General features: G+C 37.6%; 1 protein-coding gene across 8 annotated transcripts in view; it reads left to right on the forward strand.

The window, feature by feature from the left end:
* RBMS3 (RNA binding motif single stranded interacting protein 3) overlaps positions 1–23,897 on the forward strand; it is a 582,541-nt gene that overhangs the window by 282,271 nt on the left and 276,373 nt on the right. The gene's annotated exons all lie outside the window — the stretch shown is intronic.

Consider the following 23,897-nt stretch of genomic DNA (forward strand, 5'->3'; position numbering starts at 1 on the left):
AGTGGGGACATTAGATTTTTGACAAGAACCAAACAAACAAAAAACCCAAAACACTGACATTCCAGTATACTCTGTCTCTACCCAAGAGTTAGCATTTACCCATAAAGATGAATTTTTGTTTTCATAAAAGAGGCCAACATGACATTCATTAGCTTTGGCCATTGCTTGGCCATGTTTGATCTTAATTCTAAATGTGTAAAGTTAGCAAGACCCTTGTCACATGACCACTGGCTTAATTAAAAGGTGACTTCATGTTTGTTTGGTCTTTCCCAAGGGGACAAGTTTCTTGGTATCAGTCACTTGTGTTTGTTACAAGACAGTAGGTTTCAGCTAGAAATGGCATTCATTTGACTCACCGAAAGAAGTAGCTTCTTCAGTCATGTCCAGAGTGAATGGCAATTCCATTATACTAAAGGGTAAGGAGTTGAAAGATTTCCTAGCAGCTGGATTCAAGTGAATATAATTTAAATCTAGTATTTTTCATGAAGCTTAAAAAGTAATTTTCATGCAGAAAACAAGTATAAGAAGTAAGCCCCCCCAATTTTCCTCTGGATCTGGACATGGTCCTTAAAAGTGGCACATTGTGCAAATGAAATTCATTTTTGTTTTCCCTTTGCTCTTGTAACCTGAAGAATCACATCCTGTAGGAGTGCTTGGTTTTCTTAGAGGCCAGAGTCAGAGAAGTCCCTGCAGAGCCTAAGAGAGGGTTTAAGTATAGCACTTAAGCCCAAAGAATGAAACTGTATGAAATTGGTCATGATAATTATTGAAAAAATGGGATTTATTTAATATAAAAATTTATCAGAATTTATATTTTCTTGTCGTGAATGAATATCATTCATTTGTTTTACTCTTCACATTTTCTTTAGTCATTACCCACCTTGAATCAAGCCTGTGCAAACCTTAATTCACAGAGAAGCATTATCAGCATAATCACATCAGAAGGTTGCAGTGAGGACCAGCTGAGATTCAGGAAATGATGTTGCTATTCAGGTTTGAGAATTAGGATACTAACTCCACACAATTTATTTTACTATTCACTGAAGGAATTATGCTAATTTCAGGTTTGTTTACTGCCTGAAAACAAGAGAGTTAGGGGTACTGGCTGAGATTTTCCTCACTCTTCAACAAAGCAGCAGGTGGACCAGCAAGGGCTCTACCTTCCCTTTCCAGACTGTCATTCACATCAAACTGGTTCTAACAATTGTCAGCCATTGAAGCTCCAAGGACATGATGTCACCTGCTGAAGGCTTCCAGTCTGTGGTGACAGAATAATTGGTCCCTGGTACAAAGGAAGCATATGCCATTGATTGGGAGAATTCTGCCACTTGATGTCGGGAAGAAAAATCATAAACACTTAACAAATCCACAGTATGCCTAAAATTTTCATGAAAATCCCTCTAACAGAAATGTTCTAGTTCTGACATTTATAATTACTTGCTTTTTTTTTTTTTAAAGATTTTATTTATTTATTTGAGAGAGAGACAGTGAGAGAGAGCATGAACGAGGAGAAGGTCAGAGAGCGAAGCAGACTCCCCATGGAGCTGGGAGTCTGATGTGGGACTCGATCCCGGAACTCCGGGATCATGACCTGAGCCGAAAGCAGTCGTCCAACCAACTGAGCCACCCAGGCGTCCCAATTACTTGCTTTCTATAGCATAACTCCAGTGTTCTCTTTTTCTGCATTGTTTCCCCCACCTCTAGTAAGGGCTCTGAAAATATTGAAGTATCCATAATCCTGATTTGCTCTGTTCTGGAAAGAACACTATGATATTGTCATGATATTAACCAAGAGTGACACATAGTGAAGACTTACAGGTCTGAGCAGGCTCAATTGCCTGCTTCATTGTTTATCTCACAGGCAGCACTGGGGTGAAGGAGGAGCTGTCTCCAAAAAGACATCTCCAAGGATGTCTGAGTGAAGTTTAGACTCAGGATTTGGCAGAACTCACATAATATGAAAACATGTACCCCACTACACTCTCCCACAAGAGATTCTTCATGCAGAACAACCAGTGACATCTTGAAACACTTTCTGATCTTCAGGTATGGAGCCCTGAACAGAAAGGACACTCACAAAGTCAATCACCATCATTTAAATGCTCTGTGTCTAACAGAGAGGTGCCTTAGCAAAACCACGGTGGCTCATGTATTTTTCCCTGAAAGCTTTGTGTATAAGACCTTTTCATCATTGCTTTTCCAAATTACCCTGTTAGGAAAACCGAGATCCTGGAGTTACCTAGTATCCATTTTCTTGGATCAGATGGTTTGCTATTTATCTATTCTTGAAATAGTTCTGAGACCTCAGAGTGGTCACCATTGTATCCCTTTAAGATGGCAAACAAACCATGAGAGGTATGTAGGCTTGACGTGGGCTGATTACTCCTTCCATTCATTCAGTGAGCATTGAGTTTTAAAACTCAAGTGGGGCAGAGTATATGAATTGTCTCTGCCTTTATATGGTTGAAAAATCCAGGAAACATGAGGAAACTGCTTGGAATTGATTTCTTTCATGAAAGGCAGCTTTTTCACATCTGGAAAATGTTCTATATTCATGTTTCTGTCCCCAAGTAATCATAAAATATAAAGTTTTATCACAGATAATTTAAACAAATTATGATAACGCCTGTGTAGTTTCTCTTTTAAAAGGTTATTATTACAAGAAATGAAGAAAGTTGTATGAAATAAGCTAGAATTTACTACTATGCCCAGATAGATTCTGTTGATTGGGTTAATAAAAATATCCATCCTCAGAGCTAAAACATTTAGATGTAATATCAGAGACTAATAATGGCATTTACCACATATTTTTTTTAATCAAAGAGCCATCTTTTCTGGAACTGTTTATTTTGGAAATACAGTCTAGTGTTAAAATGATTTTTCTTAAGTATAGCAATGGGTTAGTTATCACTGTCTTCACCATAAAAACAAAAGAAACATCTCACAAGAAAAACCACTAAATCAGTCTTTTGGGGGGAAAAAAAAGCTGAATTTTCCCCCCTGTTTTTCCCATATGAAAAAGTATGCCTTGCTTTTTCTTTGTCTATTCTTCAGACTCACATAAGACCAAACTAGACACAATTCATGTTTACAGAACTCAAAGACACTTTTATTTTTTGGTCCCTTGCCATTTCTGTTTGCGTTGGGACAATTTCTTACTGTGTTTCTTGCCAAACAAGAGTAGCAATGGAAAGACTGTCAAGTGCCAGTAAGCCCATTTGAGAAAAGACAGGTCAAGGTTTTTCATTTTAGAAAGTCTACAAAATACAGAACTGCTTATAGTTATATGCTGTGAGGCTTCCAGTGGACACTTTTACTGTGCCGTGTTTTATTGTTAAGTTCCATTGAACATCAAGTGATTGGCTCAGCCTGGGGGATGGTCCTGTAGCGTGACAATGTCAAATGTTCCTGGTGGCAGGCTTGACATGGGCTGATAGCTCCTTTCGTTCAGTGAGCATCATGTCTTTTGCAATAAAGAGCAGAACAAAGCCCCTCCTGATTGACAGCGATGTATGCTGCTTTTGTTTTTAATTCTTTAACACTTGACACTCTTAGATGGTACTTTACACAAGATGGAAGTCAAGCTCCCAAGTGACCTGTCTTTAGAATTCAAGAGGCAAGAGGATAGATTGAAGATGACCTTCAGTACTGATTATCTCTACTTTTCATTTAAATATCAAATGGAAAGTTTGGAAGTCTGCTGATTATGTTATTAAATAGTAACTGACCTAAGTCTTGAGAATTAAAGTAGCCACCACTTCAAAGGCATGGCTGTTTTTGGTTCTATGTAAGCAGGAATGTAAGCAGGAACATTAAGAATTTCCTCAAATTGTTGACTGCCACAGGTGTGCTATTAGAGAAAAATAAGAGTAATAAATAGTGTAATCCCAACAGAGATGAAGTTAGATCTTGTGGGAAATGAATAATCTTCCTTGCAAAATTAAATTAAAAACTGTGCAAATTTAATTTCTTCCTCATTGTCATTATCTAGATTTGATATCCCACTGAGATGTCAAGAGAAGTCTTAGAGTGTGGAGCTGGGAAAAGTAGCCAATGTTCCATCAATGGGGGGATGGATGGATCCAAGCCACTCACCTCTGAAGGAAAGCAGAGACTTATGGGAGGGGAACCTACAGTTGTTTCTTCTAAATCTATCTATCAGTAATCGTAATAAGAGAACTAACTAGCCTTGGAAGTATTAGAGGATACGGTGACACTGGACATGCCACACAAATGCCCCTTCAGTGAAGAACCATTGGGAGGGTTGTTAATGGGCAAACTTCAGGTGTCAGCTCCTGACAGGGATCTACTTAGGAGCAGAGAGCCACGTAGCCCAAGATCATGCCTTGGTTGGGGTAGACTACATCCGAGGACTGATCAGTGTTGTAGTATAAATGCCTGGCCATTTTGGCCCAACTAAGACAACTAAGGGCCATTCTAGCTCTGGAGCTTCCAGTGGGTCCAGCAGAGGTCAGACCTGCATCATAGCTCAATTTCTCCCTCTGTCTACTCCCGCTGCCTTGCATTCCATTTTATAGGTAACAATCCCAGAACATCTCCTTAATATACATGATGCTCTCCACACTCCATCTCAGCATTGGCTTCCCACGGGACCCAACCTGCAGCCGGCAAACAACCAGACACATCCAGAATTCTTTACTGAATTATTTGCAGTTAAATAGTCAATGATATTATAGCACTGTAATCCTGTTTTGTATTTGATAAGTTTTATTAGCAGTGCAAGCAACTTCATAACTAATATTAAAATGATAGGACGGTTATGTGAACGACTTAGAGGAAGGGCCCCAGAGCCTGAATCTTTACCTCGGCAATCAAGTGTCAGTTCCTGATAGGACTGGAGAAAATCAAACGACTGTATTCTGTTTGGGGAGAGGTATATTGGTTTTAGTGTATGCACAAGTTTTTGTTTGTTTTGTTTCTTGTAGTTTTTGAGTTATGTGCACAGTCCTATGAATTTTTGCCTTAAAAAAAAAACTCTACCCTTTTGATTTAAGATTTTAAAGAATTATTGCCTTCATTATCAGTACTCACTGATGCTGCCAATTCAATTATCTGTAGTGGAGGGCAGTAGTGGCCAAGAAAAACTAAAACAATGAATTATCTAGAATCATTTATGTTTTTCCTAAGTACTTTTTTCTTACATTTGAATACAAATGCCTTATATAATGCACATTTAAAAATATAACTTTTAAATAAACTGCCTGTGGATAATTGAAAAAAAAGACTATATTTACATTTGATTCTTTCTCTAAGAAAGCTATAATCATATATAATCATAAAGATAAAGTAGTATCTTGCATAAAAAGTCACGTTTTTGGTATTTTATCAGTCACAAAAAAGACTAAAATGCAGTCGAGTGGATGTGGAGTCAATTGAGTGAAAGGAAAATTAAAAGACACTTGGGGAAAAATGAGTTGCCATTTCTCAGATTGCATTCATAATTTCCTTAGCAATTGCAAATAAAATGGAAGGAGATGATTCATGTGAGAAATTGACATTACCTATTCCAAGTTGTGTGTTACATGTATGAAAATTTTCAATGAAACAACCCTTTAAGCCATTTTGATTTTAAAAGTTCACCCATCTGCTATTGGAGGTTTTATTTCTTTCCCTTTTCAGACTCGTGAATAAAAAGGACTCAGACCTTACAAATTTATTTGGACTTTTTTTTTTTTTTCTCATTGAAAGGAGATAGTCTTTAGGAAAACTAAATTTAAATGTTCCCTTTTTTCCCTATTCAGTAATAAATAATGGTATGATAAGATCTACACTTGACTGCCTATATTTTTTGCCTGGGCACTATACTAGTGCCTCAAATACACCTCTTTATTTCTTCATAAGTCTTGTGAAGAACCTCCCATTAAACCTATGAAAAGCTAAGGCTCAGAAGGTCTAAGTAAGTCACCAAAAGTCACACAGGAGGAAGTAGTATACATACTATTTAGGGTCAGATAGCCCGACTGTGGCATCTACCTCTTTCTAAAATACTGAGCAGTTGTGGACAACCACTCTGCGTCATCAAAAGGAATAAAATCAGCTGCAAATGGCAACATAGTGTGCTAGCTCAGAGATGGAAAATCATAATCTGTCTCATTTCAGTGAAGTCTTTTCATCCAGTTTAACTGTCACACTATGCATGTCACTCCTTTTTTTTTTTTTTTTTTTTTTTAACTTCAGATTGAGTTTAAGGAGTTACTGTTTTCTTTGAAGCCTTGTAAGAAATATCAGGCTGCCCCTTGCCTATGTTTTATTACTTGGCACTGAATATAATGATAAACCTTATGTGAATGCTTTCATTTCTCTATTTATCAATATGAACAATTGTTTACATAATCATTATAATATATGCCAGGGGACATTATTTAATTAAAAAAATTATTGAGAACCTACTAGATGTTAGACACTATGCCAGACATTAAATATAAAATAATAAAGAAAATAGACATCATATATATTTCCATGGTGTTTATTTTCTTATGGGAGGGGAGGCAAGCAATATGAGTTCTAGCGGATGATTTATTATAATTTGCTCTAATGACTTTATCCATGAGGTGCTAACATTCTTAATCTGAGGACATTCTAAAATAAAAGGAATTTACTTCTAAGGAAAATATTTTGCCTTATCTCTGTCTTGAACATAATAAAATGTTATTTTAAAAAAATACATGGGTCAACATTAAGTGGTATCTAAAAAAAGCAGGATTTGGGGCATATATTTGCCTATTAACATGACCTAAAAGAACTTTTCAGTGTTATAGTGATTATTTTATATATATATATATATATATATATATATATATATATATATATTTAAGTGTTCTAAAATATACAAATGATTATTTTCCCCTTTTTATTTCCAGTTCTTTTTTCCCCAAAATGTTGTATTCAGTATGTTTAACCCAAATGATAAATACACAAAAACCTTAACTCCTAAGCTTTTCCATGACCATTCCCAAATATTGGGTCATTCTTCTCAGCATATTAGCTCGGACAGTGGCCAGTTCTGCAAAGAACTAATCCTCATTATAACCCTGTCCAAAGCTTCGTGTCATCTTCCTATTTATTGGAGCTGGATTAGATTCATGACCCCCATCTCTACCATTTGGACATGTAATTTTGGCTGATTGTCGAAGGCATCCCTTAGACTTTCCTGGAAATGATTTTCTCCACATTTGCTGGCTCTTAGGGCTATCCTGAATGTATTTGGGAAGAGAATTTTGAAGTTTTGGGTCTGTAAATTTGGCCTGAATGTGAGTAAGTGGGTTGTGTTCCTGATTTTGAAGGAGCCTGAAGCATGGCCCAAGAGGTTCCCTGATGAATACAGTCATGGGATTTGGAACTGAAAGAGACCTTAGAGACCACCTAATCTAACCATTTCAAGCAGATGAAGAAACTCCAGAGCCAAAAGGGGTCAAATGACTAACCCCGGGTCTCAGAATGAGCACATGGCAAAAGTCAGGCCAGGATCCAGTTCTCTCTTCCAAGGGTCACCCTCTTCCCACAGCTCCATACACAGGCTCTAACCTTTGGAATGCCTTCCTCCTAGTCTAATAAATAGGATGGATGATTATAAACTTTGGGCAGGTTTAAAATAGGATTAACTCATGTCTTTTGTGATTGTGTGACTCAACTCAAATAACTGTCAAAAAGTAAGGCGAACAAACTATAGTATTTACCAATGTAAAAGTAAATACTAGCATAACTATTAAATGGGCTAAGAATTTTTATATCTTTGGGTGGCTTGAAAATAAGTCACTGTAACCTTGGGTGGTTGCTTTGCTGCTACTTTTCTCCTCTGGATGTGCTTAAATACGATAGAACATTTTTTTCACCTCATGCTAAACCTACAGCTTAGAGGATCAGAAACTTCCCCTTTAATTTTTTTTTTTTTCTCATTATCCAAGAAAGGGCTATTTTCTGTTTTTACAAAGGGAGATTTAGAGTCATCCCTAACTCTCTTGGGAGGATGTGATTTTGGCAACAGTAAAGCTTATGACCTTCCTAGTGACAGATTGCTATTACATATATCTACTAGATAATATTGAGTATTGAACTTTTATTAAATATTGCGATTCAAGCAAATTCCTTTGTGCCAAAGGTTGCATATTTCTTATAAAATCTTTAGAAAAAAATCTTTAGAAAAGTTGTCAATTGCATGGCCTTTCTTCTCCTTCTCTCCCTTTCATTAACGTTCACATCCAAGCCTTGGTAGAATCTTTTCACCCTCTCCTGATTCTGAGTGTTGACCTTTTGACTCCATTTAAGGAGAATTAAAACCCTTAAAAGATGTTATAATAAAGTGCTTCACACTGAAGAGAAATGTAGGGTATAATGTACTATTCTCCTAGGCTCCTTGCTATATGATTCTTAGAGTCAAGGAAGAGTCTGATGGAAACCTACAGGGAGCCTTGTCCCTAGAGGAAATTATTATTTTTTCCTGATTCTATGAGTATGCCACATACCTAGCTGTCCACATCCTATGCTGGCTCCTCTCTACAAAAGAGACGGACTCTGTCAGAGACATATACAGCCAGAAAAGTGAAAATATCATCATACTTGTATCTTTCTGACATAGGAAAATTCTCTAGCCCCCGCCTCTCCACTTCACATTCTCTTTAAATGTGCTAGAATGAACGTGAATAAAAAATGGCTCCCTCCCTAATGCATACTCATATACAGTACCCTCTCTTCTTCTAAGCAGGTACACTGTCTTTAGAGTAGTGAAACCAACTCCAAAACTTTGCTAAAAATCAATTCTGAAGCACCTACTGTGTGCCAGGGTCTTTTATAGGAGCTGGAACCACATGGATGAATAAAGCAAATACACTACTCCATGAAGCTTGTGTTCTCATGGGAGAGAAATGTAACAAAATCAGAAAAACATGGTAAGTCATATTGTTCTAGGGAAAAATAAAGCATGGAAAGGAAGTGAGGTAAGGCTATATATGTGCAATTCTAAATAAAGTAGTTAGGGGTGGCCTCTTTGAGAAGGTGATATTTTTACAAATATCTGAAGGAGTTAAGGGAGAGAACTATGCAATATTCTGGAAAAAGATGACTCTCAGCAGAGGGGACATCAAGTATAGAAGCCCTCAGTCAGAAAAATGTCTAGAGTGTTTGGGGAATAGCAGACAAGCCTGAGTGGCTAAGACAGAGTAAGCATAACACAGAAGAAACAGAGCAGGCTAGGCTTCTAGGTCTTTTTATGAACATTTGCTTTCATTCTGAGTAAGGTGGAAATCATTGAGGTTTTGAGCAAGGAAGAGATATGACCAAATGTACAGTTTTGCAACAATTGCTCAATCTTCTGTTCTGCTAAGTTGAGATGAGACTCAGGCTGGGCTAAGGTGGAGGCAGGAGACCAGTTAGGAAGCTATTGTCATAACCCAGCACAGAGACCACAGTAGACTGGACCAGTGGGCAGCAGCGAAGTAGGAAGAAACCACTGAGTTCTGAATAATTTTGAAGGTAGAATTAATAGAATTCAGAAACAGAACAAAAAAGATAAAAGGAGGAAGAGTCAAGGGTGACTTCCAGTTTTGTGACCTGAGCCTCTGAAGAGTTACCATTCATCATAAGGTGGGGAGGGTCAGGAAGAAGTGAGCCGGGGCGGGAGGACAGGCCTGTAAGACGTACAACTGGAAATGCTGAGTAGGCAGTTGGGTATATGAGTCTGGAGATGAAAGAAAAGGACAGGACTGGAGTTACGACTTACAGTTGGAATTTAAACTCATGAGATTTGGTAAGATAACCTCAAAGGGATTGCACGTTGGGGAGACAACACAAGATTTAGGTGCGAGTGCATCTTTGGCTCTCTTCTTCCTGAAGCACAAAGATGAGGTACATTTAGTAAGTTACTTTATTATTTCTTTTTCCCATTTACCATGCCTGGTAGGGTTGGGTTGTAGAAAGTAAGCTTAGATATGCCAGCATGTGCTTGCACGCACACGTGCACACAAACTCTCAAGTAATAGCTCTGAAGAAACAGAGGCAACATTGAATGGGCTCTTTTTGTAACTTAGCCTGTGACAAATATAGCAGAAGTTATAGCCTTGAGGCAACTCTTTCTTCTTTGGCCCAAGTCTGATTATTTAGGTAGTTCTTTGTATATTTTCTGTGTTACAAAGCACAAGGGGGATCTTGTGTCATTTCATAATATAGATAATAGGGAATTGTTTTAATTCTGGGGGGAAGAAAAATAAGAGCAGTAACTTCTTAAAGATTAGTCCATTCTTCTGTGTCCCTCATCCTGACCCCCACTATATCTGCCCTGTTAGTGGTTTTGTTCGAAACTCTAGTTCTTAAGAATGTTTTCCAGAAGGTGATTTCCCTTTCCTTTGTCAATTGTAACAATGTCCTCCAGGCAAGCATTTATTACTTTAATGAAACTGAAATCCAGGAGCTGGGTGGGCTGCCCCTATATGTCAAACAGTGTGCTGGGCATTTCATAAACGTCCTCTCCTGTTTTGTCTAGCAGTCCTGTATTATCGGTAGAATGAACCTCATTTATTGCTGAGACAAATGAAATTCAGAGAGACTCAGCAACTGTTCAAGTAGTAAAATCAGTGTTTGTAGCTCCTATGTTGTTTGCTCTGTATACGATACTGTGTCTCTTCACAACTCTGCCTTCCAGAGTTTCTACCTACAGCTAAACCAAGTAGGTCTTCCTAAAATTATATGCCTACCTGCTGTTCCTTTCCTGAAATCAGTGCTCATTCTCTTCCAATCATGTGACTAAGACACATTTGAATAGTGAATTGTGTTGACACCGTCCTCCCTAGAAGAATCCCCTTGCATGTTCTGTGTGAGACTACCTTAATAATCATTGCCCATTGAGTAGCTGTTTCTGTCACTGGCCTCATTTCACAGGCTTGGTAACTGAGAAGTGAAGAACAGTCTCTAGGTCAGAGGTGAAACCGTGAGCTCGATTTTCTAGTAACAAATAATTTCTTTTGCAGGTATGCTACCTGCTGGGGCATTGTAAGTGTTCGATGAAGGATTTGTCCAATTTACTGCATTCGATGTCTTATCATATTTGTGCACATTTCTTCAATGCAGGCTCATTTGCCCTGTGCAAGTCCCAAACCAATCTGATTACCCTTTGATGCTTTTCATCTTTTGTTCTGGGAAATAAAATACATATGTACATTATATAAATAAAAATAAGAATCTTAAAATATATTGTTTGAATTTCAATGATTCTAAAAACAGAAGGCTTAAGTGGCCCCTAAATTCAGCACCTAGATTCGCAAAGATTAAAAAGATGGGTCACACTGATTATAGTAGATGTGTGAGGAAATGAAACTTTTGTATACTGTTGGCAGAGGTATAAATTGGTACAAACATATTAAATTTGTATTCCTTTTAATAGACTTATTCTACTTCTGGAAATGTAGCCTCTAGATATACTCACACAGCTACTAGAATGAAGATATCTGGACAGAGATAACTGGGTCAACATATTTCCTTATTGCACCATTATTGAAAAGGAGAGGACTTATCCGTGGCTTTCTGAAAACAAACAAAAGAGAAATTCAACTCTGAATTTATATTAAGTTTGTTATTTTGGTAATGCAACTAATCTTATCCTTTCTATATTAAAAAAATTTAAACCATAGATAAGTAAGAAAGAAGGAAAAAGAAAGTGTATTCTCGATACCACCACTCAGAGATAACCATTATTAAAAACTTGATATTTTCTGCTGGATCTTTTCTGTGCAAATGCATCCTGGGCCAACACTTTTTTTTTTTCTTCTTGGCCTACTTTCCCCATATGACCTTATGATACTGCTATTTTCTTTCATCAAAAACTTTCTGTGAGAATAATTTTAATAACCTTAAGATTTCCCCATTTTATGGATATAGTAAACTAAACTTTCCCATTTTGTAGGATATTTAATTGTTTCTAGTTTTGCTTTTAAATACTTCTCCCTCTGATGGTAGCAGGCCAAAAAGGGCATAAATGTTTCCTTTGTATTAATTTCTTTGTCCCACCTGTCCCAGTAGCCTCTGGTTTGCTCAAGTTTTATCAATAGAATCTGGATCGGTCTATTCTAATCTTTTTCTCTCTTGGTAAATCATGTTTATGGACGGTATAATAAGTTAAGAAGTGATGAACAACATATTTATCTTAGACATATAATTTTTTTTCTTTTAATTTCAATCCTAGCATTTGATTTTAATGCACATGTTTTTGGATATGTTGAGTTGGCACAAGTTATGTTGTTGGTAATAGTCTGTCATCTTTTAGGAGCTCTGCCTCTGGAGTCACAAGCCTGGTGTGAGCCTTGACTCTGGTATCTGTGTGATTGTAGATCAGTCCTTTATCCACTCATAGTGTCCTTTTTTTTTTTTTTTTTCCATCTGCAAAATAAGGATGACAGTAACACCTGCTGTGAAAGCTAACTCTAAGTATTAGAGATAATGCAAGGCACAGTGCTCAACAGGTAAGAACAGCTTCCTAAAGGGTGGTCATCCTCAGTATTGTTATTTGTTGCTCATTGTTCTCACTGTTCTTTGATATTATAATAGACTTAGTCTTGTTCCATTTTTGCCATTCATTTGTTCTTCCCTTCCAGTCAATATTCTTTTCCTTAAGCAATGAGTTCATCTCTGTAATAATCACGTTCTCCCTTCTCCTTTGTTTTCTGCCCTCCTCCCCACCCTAAGTATTCCTCAAGTTTGAATTTTAAATTACTGACATTCAAATGAAATTTATGGCAAAGGGAGGGACACCTGGTTGGCTAAGTCCTGGAGAAAGCAACTCTGATCTCAGGGTTGTGAGTTTGAGCCCCACGTTCAGTGTAGAGATTACTTAAAAGTAAAATCCTTAAAAAAAGTAAAGGAAATGATGACAAAATCATGAGTTCTAGCTATTTGGATCTATATGGGCTGCCATCTTTTAAATTAGAACTACTAAGCTGCTGATTTTTTAAAAGAGATTTATTTATTTATTTGAGAGAGGGGGGAGGGTCAAACAGAGAGAGATTGGGGGAGAAACAGACTCTCTGCTTAGTGCAGAGCCCGAGGTAGGGCGCAATCTCAGTTCCCTGAGATCGTGACTTGAGCAGAAATCAAGGGTTGGATGCTCAACCGACTGAGTCACCCAGGGGCCCCTAAATTGCTGATTTAAAAAATATATATCTTTTCATATTTCTGTAAAAGTTATCACCATGCTTGTGTGTGGTAATGAGGCCGCTGACCCATTAAGACTGCACATAAATGTGAGGCTTGAACTCTTAATTCTCTCACTCACCTCATGAACAATAACCTTGAGAATCAGTGATTACAGCACAGGCTTCTGAATGAAGGAGGAGAGGCAAAAAATGATTTAGCTGCATGGCAAGTTGATAATAACCTGATTAGATCTCTTCATTACTCCCTGCGGTTTTTCTGGGTCCTTGATTTTGAAATTTGCCACAGGCACTTTGTACTTTTTAGGGTAAAAGTTTCATAAAAATTATGAAGAACCACTCTTTTTGAAGGAACTCATTGTCATTATCAGTCAGATTCTCTTGGGAAAGGAAAGCCACAGAGGGACAATTGTAAAAGACAGCTCTTGGTATATAATTTTGTGTACATTGGAATTTATTACCCTGTTTTTAGTACAGAGTTTAAAAGATCCCCTTTCCTGATGTTTTCAATTTTTCCTTTTTTAAAAAAAGTTTATAAAAATAACATCTGATGAAAAATGGTAGTAATCACAATAATACAGAAATGTCTGGAGTGAAAATCTTTGTAAATTTGCCCATAGAAACAAGCATCATCATCTTTCGATATAACTGCCCCATGTTTCCCTATGCACAGACATGCATTTGTCTTGTATACATTTTAAACATAGCATTCGTTTTCTTCCCCCAAATAGAGACAAGGATTCGAGTGCATTTAGTTTGTTTGGGACGTGATCCAGGAAAACAGAAGTAAAGGAGTGGGTAAGATGAGATGAGGATGGGAGATGTTCTAGTAAGCAGATTTTGGTGATCGGAGCTCATTTTTGGTTGGGAACCTCTGCAGAACCATGGAGAATGCCCATCAGATGACGAGGTTGGAGCATTTGTTCAACTTCCATACACCCTTTGTTGGAATTTGTCCCTTGGGTATTGACAGTCCTGCATCTTGAGTTGTGCTTGTGTGCAGTTGAGTGACCTTCTTTGGGCTTTGGAAAAGGCAGAGCGGAGAGACTCCAAGTTCCTGCTTGGCATGGGTCTGGCAGTGGTGCCTGTGAATGTCCAGTTGGGTGTGTTGTAATAAGATGGACCAAGGAGATGCGCTGGAGAACACTATGAGCACAGAACATCACCTACAATCCTGCCCTGTATACTGTTTCTTCAACTAGCTCTGTTAAAAAAAAAAAAAAAAAAAGAGAAAAGAAAAAGAGAAGAATCAGCAAGGTATCTTGGATACATTCCCAAGTCAGTTCAGGTGCACATATTTTGTTGTTTTTAATGGTGGCATTCCTCACTGAATATTAAGTAGGCTAGATGATCATTTGAGCGAGAACAGTGTCAGTCTTTGTCCTCATTTTACTATGTGAATCTAGAGGTTTGCTATATAATCCTCCCTAAATCCAAGAGTGATTTAACTTCTAAAGCAGTGCTTCTCAAACTCTTCTGTACACATGAATCACCTGCAGATCTTGTTAAAATGCAGATCTGATTTAGCAGGTCTGGGGTAGCACCTGAGAGTTCGCATTTCTAACTGCCAAGTGCTGCTGATCCACAAGCCATGCTCTGACTGCCAGGTTCTACAGTCAAATAACCTGAAGGGAACTTGTGCATTGTGAAAGTATTCCTTATAAGAGTCTGGAAAATTTTCATAAAGACAGTCATATTGAATTAGCAGCTGGGAGAATCTAATTTCCAGCTACAAACTAGATTTGAGACCTGGGGCAAATCCTCTTCGTCCTCTGAGAAAATCTTGGGCATCGTTATCATTCGGATGCCTTGGATTCTAAAGTAATATTTTATGATCCAATGTGTGCATTCCTTTGCTTGCAAAGAAAATATGTTTCCTGTCTTCTTAGTTCTATAAATGTATTTGGCCATACTAGTCTATATTACAGAATTTAGGATATTCCAGGTTTTCTGAGTGTTTATATTTATACGTCATCGCTACTCTTGAAATTAAAAGGATATATCAAATTTAAGGTATCCAAGAGATAGTTCTAGATTTCTCTCTTCGAATTGGGTTCTCCATGTCTTCCAGCATAATAAGTGGTACTCATGCAGGTGAAGATGCAAATGTCAAAACCCCGAGATAATCCTTGAATCTCCCTTTCTCAAATTCCTCACATCCCAGCCATCCAAAAGTATATAGAATTGACCTGAAAAACAGACTTTTTTGGAACCACTTTTCTCCACCATTATCTCCATTGTTGTACCCATAATCACTCTCCTGACCTACTGTGAGAGCTTCCCAGCTAAATGGAACCCTACCCCGTTTCTTAGCTCTCCATTCCCTTTAGGTGTATTTTTTTCAACAAATCACATCATGTCTTTCCTCACTACATGGAAAAACATCTCATCCCAGTCCCCAGCATGTAGGCCCAACGTGGCCTACAGTACACCATGTGATACCTTTGTGACCCCTATATCCTTTCCAATGTTATTTTCTGCCACAGTCTCCTCACTGTGTCCCATCCACATTGGCCTGTTTTCCCCACCTTGAACAGAGGAAGCTCTTTCCTACCTGAGGAACTCAGCTTTTCCACCAGCCTGGAAAATGTTTTGAAGTTTATGGATTTTGTATTGTTTTTCTTTCAGTTAATTTTTCATCAACCCTTTCTCTGTATAAATTTTACCATGTTTAACTATGGTAAGTCTTAATCTGGCACTTTTTTAGAAGGTTCACAAGAAAAGAGAAATGGAGGAAAATATAAAAGGAAGAGTTGATTTCTGTTCCCTTGGCCCTTCCTATCTGTCTTCTTTGATTTCTGACTTGCTCTATACTAAATAAGGTAGTTGTCACAGACTAGCTAATAAATTAAATACCCTTGTCTGTAAATAGATACATTTTGATTTAGTGCTTTCCTCAACATAAGCTTCTCAAATTGATGCAGTTACGTGTCCCCTCAAGTGCTTAATTTTATTTTCTCATTTGATTGAGAAGAAAATATAGCCAGGCACCCAGTGAATGTGTACAGCAGCATAAGAGGAGGAGTAGATACAGATATTAACATCTATAATACTAACATTTATAGGGACACCCAGGTGGCTCTGTCGGTTAGGTGTCTGCCTTTGGCTCAGGACACAAACTCAGGGTCCTGGGATTGAGCCCCACATTGGGCTTCCTGCTCAGCGGGGAGTTTGCTTCTTTCTCTCCCTCTGCTCTTCTTCTCTGTTCCTGATCTCTCTCCCAAATAAATTAAAACAAACAAACAAACATTTTAAAAAGTACTAACATCGGGGCGCTGGGTGGCTCAGTGGGTTAAAGCCTCCACCTTCGGCTCAGGTCATGATCTCAGGGTCCTGGGCTCTCCGCCCAGCGGGGAGCCTTCTTCCTCCTCTCTCTGCCTGCGTCTCTGCCTACTTGTGATCTCTGCCTGTCAAATAAAGAAATAAAATCTTTAAAAAAAAATACTAACATCTATCAAGTGTCCATGTAATACTCACAGTCACTTTGAGGTAGCAGTATCCTTTTTTTTTTTTTTTTTAATGGTGAGGAGGCAAAGTCTGAAGGAAGTGAACTCAGTAGTCCAGAATTATAGAGTGTGTATGTATATAAATGTCTTTATATGCTTCCCTGTGGCTAATATGCAAGTAATGACTTTTGGATCTGAAACCAGATCAGCCACAGAAATCCCTGGTGGCATTTCATTGTATTAGTGTCTTTCTCACCAGAATCTATGGGAGTCATTCTTAAGGATTCATGAGTTCCACATCGAGGATTTGCAAATGTGGGGATTTCCATTCTATGATTATAAGTTTAAAAGGTTATGAAAGCATATTGGAGATCATCTGGCTGACCAGTTGATGTCACTGCCTGTGTCTGTATTTATGTCTATAATCACATGGTGCCAAGGAGGCCCACTGTCATTGTCTGGGACTAATGAGGAAGGAACCAGGCAGACGTAATCAGTAAATGATGCTTTCAAGCCACATGAAAGCAGTTAGCCTGGCAAGCTAAGCCCAGATGAAGGTTGTATAGTAATTCAAATACAGAAAAGTGGTGGAAGAATCAGACTGTCACACCACGGAAAGAATATAGCCCATGAATTTCAAAAATGTTTGATGCTGTAGCAGTCAGTAGCATATCCACATTGCAAGGGAGACTTTAGATTTGCCAAAACGACATTATCCATGATATTAAATTAATGTTTTAATTAAATCGTATTGGTTATGCAACTTTGCTTTTATGCAATTTTAAAGTGTATTTGGCTTAATAGTTGCATATGAGCTATAAACAGAGGCATTTTACTTCATTAATTAAGCATTTGCATATATTTGGGTTCTCTTTAATAAAAATAACCAAGTCAACACTGGAAGTCTATTATGTGTATTTATATAAAATGTATATAACTACATATTATAGAGTGATAGATATGTAATAACAATGTGTGTGTGGGGGGGTGGGGGGTAGGTGGGTGTATTTTTTTTTTTTTTAAAGACTTGATACCAGGGTTCTCAACCTTGGTCTGACAGATACTTTCTTTCATAGATAATTCTATCTTGTAGGGGGCTTTTCTGTGCATTGTGAGATACCAAGAGCGGCCCCCTCACTACAGTGTGACAAACAAAAATGTTTCCAGGTATTGCCAAGTGTCCTCTGGGAGCAAAACTTCCCATTTAAGCCTCACTAAGCCTCACTAATCTATGCATTATTCAAAAATAGTGACCATTGCCTTATCCCATATTGTGTACAAAGTAACAAGGTGCTCTCAAAAGCTGTGTGTTTATGAAGAAGGAAATGATCCTCCTAGTGCATATACAGGCTACATAATGAGGAGAAAATCTGTTGGGGTCTTGGGAAGCATGGTAGTACTGGAAAAGAATTATGTCTACATTTAGAGTGAATTTATCTCATTCTCTTTTTATGTCCTATTGTTTCTAGATTCCTGGAATCCAGTTTGAATATTCATCTTTATTCTCTCTGTTCAAATAGCTGAGCAGAAATATCACTAAAACTCTTAGTAGAGACTATGAGCTAAAAGTATACCAATGAGCCAAACAAATGGAGATTGTCCAAGGTGGTGTTGAGTTTGGGAATCAGATTGTATTAAGGGACACAGATGCTGAATTCCTTGTTTTTTGGTCTTTCTATCTTGAGGGAGTAAAGTTTGAGCAAGACAAAGAATGTACACTGCCTTATGTTTCTTTTATAAAGTGAAGTACTTAGGATGAATATTTATTTGCAGGGGGTAATTTTAGCCATCAAAATTAATAGCTTGTTTATTTTATTTTTGCATTTGTTTTAAGTTCTATTTGCAAGTAATTTCAAGTTCACAAAAAGTTGCAGAAATAACATAATGCCTCTCATTCAGATTTTTCCACATATTAAACATCTCTCACATTTACTTTATCATTTTCTCTGTAAGCATGTACGTAGTATTCTTATTATTCAAAAATATTTGAAAGTTAAGGCATGATGCCCCATCATCCATAAGTACTTTAGTTGTATTTCCTAATAACAAGGACATTCACATGCAGTAAAAGGATCAAAATCAGGAAATTAACATTGATATACTAGAAATGTCTCATCAACAGACGTTAGTCAATTCTCACTGGTGTCTTTTATAATAAACAGACATTTTACAGGGGTGGGATCGAGGATCCATTGTTACATTTACTTGTCCTCTTTAGTGTCTTTAATGTGTAGGTCCCCATTCCTTCTCCATCTTCACATCTTGAAGATTACAGGCCATTTGTTATGTCAAGTGTCCCTCAACTTGGGTCTGGCAGATGTTTTCCAATGGGTAGATTCAGGGTATGCACTGTTGGAAGGAAGGCCACAGTTGCTCTGGTGTTCTTCGAGTGGGGAAGCCCATGGTGTTCACTTGTCCCATTCTGATGATGCTACTTTGGTTATTTAAGCAAATGGCTATTAGGTATTTCCATGGGAAAAGTTACTTGCAGGGAGTGGGGAAGTCTTTGAGGTTAGAGGGGAACTCTTTGAGGTTATGTACATTTCTTACTTCTCATCACACTTTCACTCACATCTTTTGACATACACTGGTCACTCTTACCTAACTCAATTATTAGTACTATGGTTGCCAAGGGATGATTTCGTAATTCCAACATTCCTTCTACGTGAATCAGTTTACATTCTACTTTAAGGAGCCCTCATTTATTTAGTCATTCATTTATATAAGCATTGATTCTTATTTTATGAGTTAAATCATTACGGACATTGCGTCTATACTCAAGTGTTTAGAATGGAGCTCGAGCAAGGTAAAGATAAATGCTGGTAAGCTAGCTACTCTCTTCTCTCCTCTTAATGTAGCATGTTAGCTAATTTTGCAGTCCTATTCAGGTATTAGGGTAATCCAGTAGAAGCTGCTGTTGTCTCAAAGGTTGGGCACCAGTTCTGCCTTAGTGATTCATTGAAGTGGAACTGAAGGAGCACAAGCCACTCTTTTCTTGGAAGCTGGGAGCGTTTTATTGTTCTTAACTGTGCCTAGAATGTCAATGACTGTAAAGCTGGGGAAAAAAGACTCCTAATGAGTTTCAGTGTTTTAATGTACTGCAGGTTCCCAATTGTATGAATTTAAGAAGCTTAGCAATTTGGTATCTTCTGAATAATAGCATTTATTTTATACTCTAAATACTCCCAGGGAAGTCTGAATAATATTGCAGCTTCTTTGGTGTAATAGCTTTGGTGGGCTAATTGACTTGAACAGTGGAATTGCTCCTTTAAAAAAAAAGCTGTACAATTTTGATTAATGAACCCAGTAATAAATCATTAATCTTTTTAGCTCATAAATTATGGGAACATTGTTCTGTCTCCCCCAACCCCGACCATGATATAGTTCTAGATTCTCTTGCTGATAATCAAGTAGCCACATTTTAAGGATCTAATCATCAGTTGAATATGCCCACCTCTACATAATTTAATGTAGTGTCTAGTAAGTTTGCACCTGTGAAGAATGAAGAGGGACAGATTCTAAATAGCAATAATTACTCTTTTGTAAACTTGATTTACATTTAGTTAGCAACTGTCCTCCTGCGGTGTCCTAAATTTCTTTATTTTTTAATTTAATAATTATAGAAAAAGTAGTGAGTTTCCCCCTATGTACCTGGCACTGTACTAAATTTTTAGTGGAATGTGTCATTAAATTATCACAAGAATCCTCTGAGGTCATTCATATTATCATTTTCATTGTACAGTTCAGGAAATTGTCTGAGAAATATCAATTACTAGTTCCTGTCATGGAACTAGTTCAAGTTAGAGGCACTATGTCACTCTGCCCACAGATTATTTCTACCCAGTTCTCTGGAGGTTTGTGAATGAAGTTATTTTTGTTGAGATAAATATATGTGGTGTGTGAATGTCTGTGTATAGTTCTTACATTTCAAGATTTTTCATGTTTATCATGTAAGTGAGACACCATTTAGAAATAATTTAGATTGTCTAATACCATTTTGAGGAATTTAGAATTTTAAGTTATAAGCTATAAGAGTACAGGAGGTAGATGTTTACATTCTTGGCTAGACTAATGTGTTAGTTAATGAGAAATAGCTTTTTATTATTGAAATTTAGTTGTAAGCTATTTGCGCAGCTGCACTCTCTTAAGGCAGGCAGAGATCATGGCCTCTCATGTCTGCATCCTCGGGATTTAGCTCAGTCACTGGCATATGCTAGAAGATCAAATGTTTAATGAGTGAGTGAGTGAACAGTCAGTAGCAGTGATGTCAAAAATAATAATGGATATTTTTATCCATTATTGGATAATAAATATCATCCAATAATTTTTTTTTAAAAAGTATGTATTAGTGGATAATCCATTTAATAACATTCCCGGAGTCAGGATAAGTGAATTGACAAAGTAACTTGGAGTCAAAGTGTGTGCTGTGACCCTCAGTGTCTCCAGTTCTCCAGGTGGGCTGGTCCACTGGGCAGTAGGTCTCTTGTAGATAGAACTGAGCAGAAAATTGAGATCTCTTCATTCCATTTTCATTGATCTTCTAGGCAGTGTTGGTAAAATCGCTTAATTCATTGTTGAGCCACGTTTAGACTTACTCTTTCACACTGAGAAAATTCTGCCTAACAGACGGACCAAAGAAAAGCTGGCAATGATGATGGAAGTTACTCTTTTTGAAGGCAAAGTGGTTTATCTCATTTGAATGCCTTCGACCCACTGTTGTGCCTCCTCTTTCTTACCAAGGTCATAAGATTAACATAAGGAATGGAAGCAAGATAGTAGGACCTTCTCCCCACATTGCCTCTCCCTACACTCCCCCATTTCTGTATTGATAAATCGGTTTTTGCTGTGAAATACACACATACACATCTATTCTCCCAACTGATGATGTTAAGGATCAGAGGCCGCCAAATGTTCAGGCTTTCTTTGGAAAACACTGGGATTAAATAAGCCTAGGATATGCCATCCTTCACTTTGACAAGATTTAAATGTATACCTGAATTGACTTAAAAAAAAAAAAAAAAAAGAGGAAGAAGAAGTACCCATGTAGAGCTGACAGCTTCCTCTTCCTCTACAATATGTGAATGGTGCACGGTTTTACAAAGCCAGTTTTCTGCAAAATTGACATTGGGTAATTTAAAAATAAAAATAGATTCCAACAAAACAGCAACACCACAACAACGTTTTGTATACAGAGCTGCAGTTTTTCACTTTCTGTGTATTAAACACTTTTTTAAAAAATTTAACCTTGTGTAATAAAGGTAAGAAGGAAACTAGCCAGTTAATTAGTTTTTCCTTAGTAACCTGCCAGCAAGTCCTAACTTTGGGTCTTCTCTTGCTTACTCATTTCCTCAGTATGACTAAGTGATTTCCATTCTTAGTCAAAAAGGTAAATTGAGCTACTAAATCGGTTTACACATTGAATACCTGTAGGAATCCATCCAAAGTGGCTCCTTCCCCTTGGTCTTTCAGAGAAAGGTGTGAGCCAGCCATTAAATACATTGCTTTTTAAATTGAAATCTCATGCTTCTGTTCAAATAGATTGGGATTTGATTTCAAGCTGGTTTTTCTTATTTATTTAATTATTTGTTTGTTTATTTTTAATGATTTTTAAATTTTTTTTTATTTTTTATAAACATATAATATATTTTTATCCCCAGGGGTACAGGTCTGTGAATCGCCAGGTTTACACACTTCACAGCACTCACCAAAGCACATACCCTCCCCAATGTCCATAACCCCACCCCCTTCTCCCAACCCCCCTCCTCCCAGCAACCCTCAGTTTGTTTTGTGAGATTAAGAGTCACTTATGGTTTGTCTCCCTCCCATCCCATCTTGTTTCATTTATTCTTCTCCTACCCCCTTAACCCCCCATGTTGCATCTCCACTTCCTCATATCAGGAGATCATATGATAGTTGTCTTTCTCCAATTGACTTATTTCACTAAGCATGATACCCTCTAGTTCCATCCACGTCATCGCAAATGGCAAGATTTCATTTCTTTTGATGGCTGCATAGTATTCCATTGTGTATATATACCACATCTTCTTTATCCATTCATCTGTTGATGGACATCTAGGTTCTTTCCATTGTTTGGCTATTGTAGACATCGCTGCTATAAACATTCGGGTGCACGTGCCCCTTCGGATCACGACGTTTGTATCTTTAGGGTAAATACCCGGTAGTGCAATTGCTGGGTCATAGGATAGTTCTGTTTTCAACATTTTGAGGAACCTCCATGCTGTTTTCCAGAGTGGTTGCACCAGTCAAGCTGGTTTTTCTAGTAGCTGTATGATGTTGGGCAATTGCATAGCTTCTTAAAACCTCAGCTTTCTCACATGTAAAATGGGGACATTAGCCATACCTACCCCAAGTACTGCTTCAAGGAATAAAACCATAATGGAGTGAAGTAAATTTAAAGCACGGTGCTTGGCACATAGTAAGCTTAAAATTAATATTAGATAATATTATATCTTAAAATAGTAAGACTATGAACCCTATCTGACAGTGAATAAATTATATGACAATAATGTTATTCCCTTATAGCAATGGATATTTTAGCATAAGTGTGACCCATGCAATACATGGGAATACTTGTACTAAAAAAAGTTAGTATCAGAGTTGTTTATCAGAAATTCATATTTAACAGGGTGTCCTTATTTTATCAGGCTTCCCTAATTTTGTGAGACACAGTGTTAGCCACATGGGCTCTGTTGCACAATTCTAAGAGGTACAAACTTTTGTTGCGCTCTGGGGGTGTCTTCTACATAGAATACAATGAGAATGGTCACTTTGAGCAGAACTCTACAACCCTAGCATCTTTATATATCTGAGCTACATCTGTGTGTATACCGCACATGCATGTGAGCCTCTGCAAATTTCTAAGCCGACATATCCCAGGCAGAAGATACAAAATGGTCTGCACTGCTCTCTAATTATATGTGTTGTGGTGGGTATTCTAGAAGAAATTAATGGCGATACTCACACCATTTCTGTACTTCCAGTTGTTTGAAAGAGGACCATAGTCCTGATCAACAAGTCAGGTGACAGCTTTCTACCCCAGAGTTCATGAGAGGCCAATAAAATAGACATCCTTGGAGAGCCCCTTCCAAGGGGCAGGTTAGATTCTGAGAAAATGTGGAGCAATTTGTTTACAATATTGAGTAGTTCTCTATAGTTTGGTTTCCTGTTCTCATTTTTTATCTGTCAGGACCCAGAGTACAAAACCGTACATATTTGTGACGTAGTAACATATTACAATAAAACTATAGAGAGATCTCAATATTGTAAAATGTTAATT

This window comes from Neovison vison, chromosome 6, assembly GCF_020171115.1.
Source record: "Neovison vison isolate M4711 chromosome 6, ASM_NN_V1, whole genome shotgun sequence".
Lineage (NCBI taxonomy): Eukaryota > Metazoa > Chordata > Mammalia > Carnivora > Mustelidae > Neogale > Neogale vison.